Here is a 6,855-nt window from a genome sequence, read left to right as displayed (position 1 = left end):
CCCCAGGTAGGCGGGCACCCTCCGTCGCCCTCCCAGTCTCCTCCCAGACCCGGCTCAGGCTTAAAGCCACAGGGCTCCCAGGCAACCAAAGATCTGTTAACTTGTCAGGAGTAAGAAAAGATCCAGCAGCCCTCCTAGGTTTTCTGAGACTGGACGTCCTGATACAGATAGGCAGGCTGTCTCCTTTTTCTTTCTTTTCTTTTCTGTCCTGAATCTCTGATCCCAAATCTTAGAGACTGAAGTCAACTGTAAGTACCCCACCAGGGGTAGTTCACATGGAAACAGAACATAGATATAAACATCTCTCGCTGGCAACCCCTGTTCCCATGTTCATGGGTGGGCAGAAAGTGTTAAAACCCCAAAAGTCTGGACTGCTGTGATCCTAGGCTACAGTGTCAGAAAGCTCTGGGTTACTAGCTGTGTGACCCTGAGTGAACCTCTTCACCTCTCTGGGGTTTGCAGGTGCTAATGCTGACCTCAGAGGATGGTGGAGAGGTGTAAAAGGATAGCACATGCAGTGTGCCTGGCACAGTGTCCGGAAGGAAGGCCTGTCCACTGTCGGAACCAGGAAATACCGGCTTACCAATCCCTTCTTTCCTTCCAGAGTTCAACAGTCCCTTCATGAGCCATCACGAGGGGTTGGAAAGCCCCATCAGAAATGGTCAGAGGCCTGCCCTATGGACAGAGAAGGGCCCCAGGGCAAAGGATTTTTCCACTACCTGGCTCCAGGTCACAGAAAATCTAGTCTTCCCGGATGGTATTTATCAAGACAGAACAGTAACAGGGACATGCAAAAGGGAGCAAACATTCCTGTCCCATCCCAGAAGTATCAGTGTCAGTTCTAAGAGGGAAAAATTTGGTGGACAGTACCAGCCTGCTCTCACAGAGAATGTGGCTGTCCCACTTCTTACCATCCTTCGAGGTGGGTCAGAATCCTTGATCTGTCCTTGCGCTGTCCAGTACAGTAGCCACTGACCACATGTGGCTGGTGAGCACTTGAACTGGGGCTATTCTGAATTGAGAAGTGACGTAAGAGTACACGCCATATTTATTTATTTATTTATTTTTTAGATTTTATTTATTTATTTAACAGAGAGACAGCCAGTGAGAGAGGGAACACAGCCGGGGAGTGGGAGAGGAAGAAGCAGGCTCCCAGCGGAGGAGCCCGATGTGGGACTTGATCCTGGAACGCCGGAATCATGCCCTGAGCCAAAGGCAGACGCTTAACGACTGCGCCACCCAGGAGCCCCTCATATATTTTTTTTTCTTAAGATTTATTTATTTGAGAGACAGAGAGAGGGCACACATGAAGAGGGGAGGGGCAGAGGGAGAGGGAGAGAGAATCTCAAGCTGACTCCCCTCTGAGTGCGGAGCCCTACACCAGGGCTCAGTCTCACGACCCTAAGATCATGACCTGAGCCGAAATCAAGAGTGGGATGCTCAACTGACTGAGCCACCCAGGTGCCCCAAGTATTTCAAAGACTTATTACACAAAAAAAGAATGTAAATATCTCAGCTGTAATTTTATATACTGATGACATGTTGAAATAATGTGTAGGTATATTGAGTTAAATTCTAAAAGTTGATAACATTAATTTCACCCATTTCTTTTCTTTTAATTTGGCCAATAGAAAATTTAAAATTACAAATGTGGTTCAAATTATATTTCTATTAGACACACTGTTCTACACCTTAATACTCACGTGACCTTGGACAGACTGATAGGATGTCTGTAAACCTCAGTTACCTCATTGTCTGTGCTTGGCACTGAAACAACCATTAGTACATGGCTATTATGATTACTATTATTAAGAATTCCAGATGCTAAGTGTGGTGGTGGGTAGGGAAACGTGAAAGGTGCCAAGTAACAAAGCGCCAGAGTAGGATGGCTGAGGAGAGCAGCAAGACATGGAGGAGGATTTCGAGGGTGGAAATCAGGGTCACAGCCATTGAGGAGTTACCGGGGTCTAGTATGCCCCTGCCAGCCTTAGACATACATTGGTGTCCCTGAGGGAGCTGACCCTTGGCCTAAACCCAGCACCCATTAGGGAGATTCCCCAGCACCCACAGTTGGGACTGCAACCTGCTCACCCTCCTCTTCACCGTGCAGAATCCCTGCAGGCTTGGCCTCATCTGTACACACACCACAATGCTTCCCTTTGTCAAAGGCCCACCTTGCTAGAACCCTCACAAGATAAGCCATTCAGTAAGGCAGCAAACAATGCACTATGAGCAGAAATGGTAATATTGGGGGGGGGAGTGGGGGGCTGGGCTGGCTCAGTTAGAAGAGCATGTGGACTCTTGATCTTGGGGTCATGAGTTCAAGCCACATTGGGCCTAGAGCTTACTTAAAAAAAAAACAAAAAACAAAAGAAAGAAATGGTACTACGGGCAGGATGCAAGAAGAGAAACAAGTCACTGATTCCTTTACAGACAAGGAAAGCTCTATTCTAGGAGAAATGGAGTATTAGTCACTTTGCAAAGTAAAATGCTAGGTGGTAGGCACTGTAGCCGAAGAAGGAATCATGGCGTGATGAAGAGTGTTCGCAGCCCCTGTGTGATCAGAAGGTTTGGGTATCAGCTCTACTACTCCCTGGCTGTGTAGTCTTGGGCAAGCCACTTCCCTCTAGGAGCTCCAGTTTCCTTATCTGCAAAATGGGAAGAAGAATGAAAGCTGCTTCGTGGGGTTATTTTTAGGATTGAATAATCTGGACATATATTTCCATATTTCTGCTAAAGCACTTTACAAATGAAAAAGGAGACTAATAGAGAAAATAGAATGAGGAAATAGTGAAAGAGCAATATTAACAACCTGCAAAGCAAACTGGCAAGCTTTGGGGTGCACTGACATCTACCCCAATCTTCTTATTTATGGCCCAAGTGGCAGTTTACTCCTGTATCTCTCTTGGGAAATGCTGGAAAACAAGGAAAAGGCACATCCAGGAGGAGCAGCTGGAATTGCTCCCTGAAGGATCATAAAGCTCTCACCACTGCTAAGGCCTCTTTTGTCTCCAAACCCCTTTGTAGACTGTTACACTGCTGGGCACCCCATCTGTGACGGTCACCCCCCATCACTCCCAATGTCTTTTTCCCTTTCTGACTGTGCTCTTAGAGCCAGAAGGTTCCACCCGTGGCCATCATCCCTTCGGATGTTGTACTCTCCTGGAGCAATAGGTCCTCTATGAGGCGAGGCTGATTTTGCCCTTCAAGGGACATGTGACAACATGTGGAGGCATTTTCGGTTGTCACAACTGGAGGGATGTGCTCCTGGCATTCCGTGGGTAGAGGCCAAGGATGCTAAATTTCCTACATGCAAAAGACAGCCCTCCCACAATAAAGAATTACACAGACCAAAATGTCAATAGTGCAGAGGCTGAAACCCTGGTCTCCCGAGGGAAGTGCAATGCTTTACGGTTTCAGCAGCTATTTGTGGATGATCCCCAAATCTGTATCTCTAACCCCGACCTTGTTCTCAACCGCCTCTCCAGTGCCCTCTCCACAGACACCTCCAACAGCCAAACCAAACCCTTTATCTTTTCCCCACATTCCTCCTGCTGGGTAGTACTCCCATTCTACCAGTTTCCCAAGCTAGGAATACCCTAAGCACGTTTTATCTTTTATAGAATCTGTAACATGCTTTGCCATTAGCTGCATACACATTTGACAACTCCGAGACTCTAACTTCTGTGAATGCAGGGGCTATGTCCTTATTTTGGTACCCTTGTTGAAAATAACACACACCATGTGCACAGTAGTCACTCACTAAATGTTTGGGGTATTGAACCGAGAGATCTGAAAGAGGGCTTCTTTCCCTGAAATGCAGATAAAAAGATAATTTTCATTAGAAAAGACCCATGCATGGGACACCTGGGTGGCTCAGTCAGTTAAGTGTCTGCCTTTGGCTCAGGTCATGATCTCAGGGTCCTGTGATCGAGCCCCACATCGGGCTCCGCACTCAGCAAGGAGTCTACTTCTCCTTCTCCCTCTGCCCCTCACCCTCTCTTGCTCTCGTTCTCTCTCTCAAATATATAAATAAAATCTTAAAAAAGAAAAAGAAAAAGAAAAGACCCATGAAGAAATCTCTTTCCTAAATTTTGTACCATTTTATGGATAAATGAAAAGTAAACGGCAAGAGTCTTTGTATACTGGTCCTGAAAGGATAAACTGGAAATCAACCCCCTCAACAAAACAAGTTACAGTCATGGGGTACAGAGGTACTGAGTTAGCACAGCTCATCTACTAGCTGTACTTCTCTTAGCCAGAAAGCTCTCCAGTAACCCAAGACTATACTAAGAACTTTCGATTTCCCTCTCTCCTCTCAAAATGATACTCATCCTTAAAAGCCCAGCTCCAAGTTCTCAGAAAAACTTGCCTGAATTCTCCAGTTATGATTCACTTCCTCTTCAGCGCTCCCACAGCCCTTTGAACCTCATTTAATACTTAGGATTTTGTACATTCTATTAATATTATTCTATTATTTCCATATTCTTTTATTATTATCTTTCCTTATCCATTAATTCCTACAGGACAGAGGCCACAACTTAATAATTTGTTTCTTTCTCTATAACCTGTCCAGTTCGTGGCACATAACAGACTATAAATGCTGAATTTAATGGAACCATCTAATTTTGAGTGGTCTTAGAAGAGCTAGCCCAAACTTTCCAACCCACACTGAATTCATTTGAACTGGGGTTTGAGAGCAAATAAGAGATTCATCCCCTAAATAGATCTATGACTTCCAAAGTTACTTGGCCTACCTTGCCTGTTAGGATAACCTAGAAGTGGGCCAGACCCTCAGAAGCAGGAACACTGTTAGCCCCATGATTCTACCTGCCAAACACATCTGTCCCTAGCAATCCCCACCTACTTTACATCTACTCCATACATTCTTTTCCTTTAGGATAGTGGTTCTCAGCGCATGGTCCACGAACCCCTGGGGTCTTCAAGAACAAAACTACTTCTATGATAATACTGATACATTATTTGTCCTTTTAACTATGTTGCCATTTGGATTGATGACAGAAAAGCAACTGTGGGTAATAAAACTGTTGGCAACTTAGCAGGAATGAGACAGTGACACCAAATTGTAGTAGTAGTCCTTGTATTCCTCCTGGCTGCACACTTCCATTTTCAAAAAATGTCATTTCCAACATCCCTAATGAAGCAGTATAAGTTATTAATTTTATTAATTCTTGACACTGGAGTACACACCCTTAACTATTTTGTGGGAAGAAATGGGAAATACACACACAGCACTTGGCATCCCCAAGTATGATGGCTGTCTCACAGCTGTTCCGAGAAAAAGCACTTGTGTAGTTCAACTGTGAGCTGAAGTAATGTTTTAAAATCAACAGGATTTATTTTTTTGAGTAGTACAGACAGTTCCCACACACCCCTTAGCACTCTCCCACTTTTCTTCCATTATTAACAGCTTGCACTAGTATGGTGTATTCGCTTTCTCTACAATTGATGAGCTAAGATCGATACGTTATTATTAACCAAGTCCATAGTTCACATTAGGGGTCACATTCCATGGGTTTTGACAAATGTATAATCACATGTATGCACATGACACCATTACAGTGTCATCCAGAGTAGTTTCACCTCTCTAAAAATCCCGTGCTCCACCTTATCCCTCCCTCCTTTCCCCCATTTCCTGGCAACCACTGATCTTTTGCCTTAAAACCACAGTTTTGCCTTTTCCAGGATATCAGTTTGGATCATACAGTAGGTAACCTTTCCAGATTGGTTTCTTTCACTTAGGGATATGAATTTAAGGTTCCCCCACATCCTTTTGTGGTGTGATAGCTCATTTCATTTTATCCCTGACTATTCCACTGAATGGATGTGCCAGTTTGTTTATCCATTCCCCTATTGAAGGGCATCTTGGTTGCCTCCAAGTTGGGCAATTATGAATAATGCTGCTATATATTTCTGTGGGCATAATTTTTCAACTATTTGGGTAAATACCAAGGAGCACAATTGCTGATCATTTGGGAAAAGCATGTTTAGTTTTGTACGAAACTGCTAAACTGTTTTCCAAAGTGGCTGTACCATTTTGCATTCCTACCAGCAATGAAGTAGAGTTCCTGTTGCTCCCCCTCTTCACCAGCATTTGGTGGTGCTGCTGCTTTGGATTTCAAACACTCTAATAGTTATCTCATTATTATTTGAATTTACAATCCCTAATAAAATAAGATGTTGAGTATCTCTGTTGTTTTTTTAAATTAAGATTTTATTTATTTATTTGAGAGATAGAGTGAGTGAGAGCCCAGGAGCAGGGGCAGAGGGAGAGGGAGAAGCAGGCTTCCCGCTAAGCAGAGAGCCTGACTGACTGGGGCTTGATCTCAGGACCCGGGATCATGACCTGAGCCAAAGACAGATGCTTAGCTGACTGAGGCACCCAGGCACCCCTTTCTTTCTTTTTTAAAAATGAAACATCCTTTTACTTGTGGATATTAGATAAACAATGGTTATTCAAACTGGCACATCTGGCAGGTATTTTTTTCAAAAATGAAAGAAGTGTGGCTGTTCCTTGAAGGAAAACAACAGACAGTATTTGTTGCCAATGAATAAATTTGCACTTTCAAATGAAAATTAGAATTTTGGAAAACTTGTATTCGCCACTGTGAGCTTGGCAGCTTCCCAACATTTAAGAGACTGCATTTAGAAGAGCAGCGTAACTCAGTGAACCAATGTTTTCCAAATGACTATCCGTATGATTTTGTAAAAGGTCCATTCAAAGTGGAAGATACACCAATCATTTTAATGTGACAGAGCATAAAGTTCATTGAAATGGTTTCAGATTCTACATCTGACTAACCTTTAAAAAACTACCACTTTTAAGTTTAGGTG

This window comes from Ursus americanus, chromosome 7 (assembly GCF_024610735.1).
Source record: "Ursus americanus isolate L20-20 chromosome 7, mUrsAme1.1.p, whole genome shotgun sequence".
Lineage (NCBI taxonomy): Eukaryota > Metazoa > Chordata > Mammalia > Carnivora > Ursidae > Ursus > Ursus americanus.
This window is presented reverse-complemented; position numbering follows the sequence as displayed.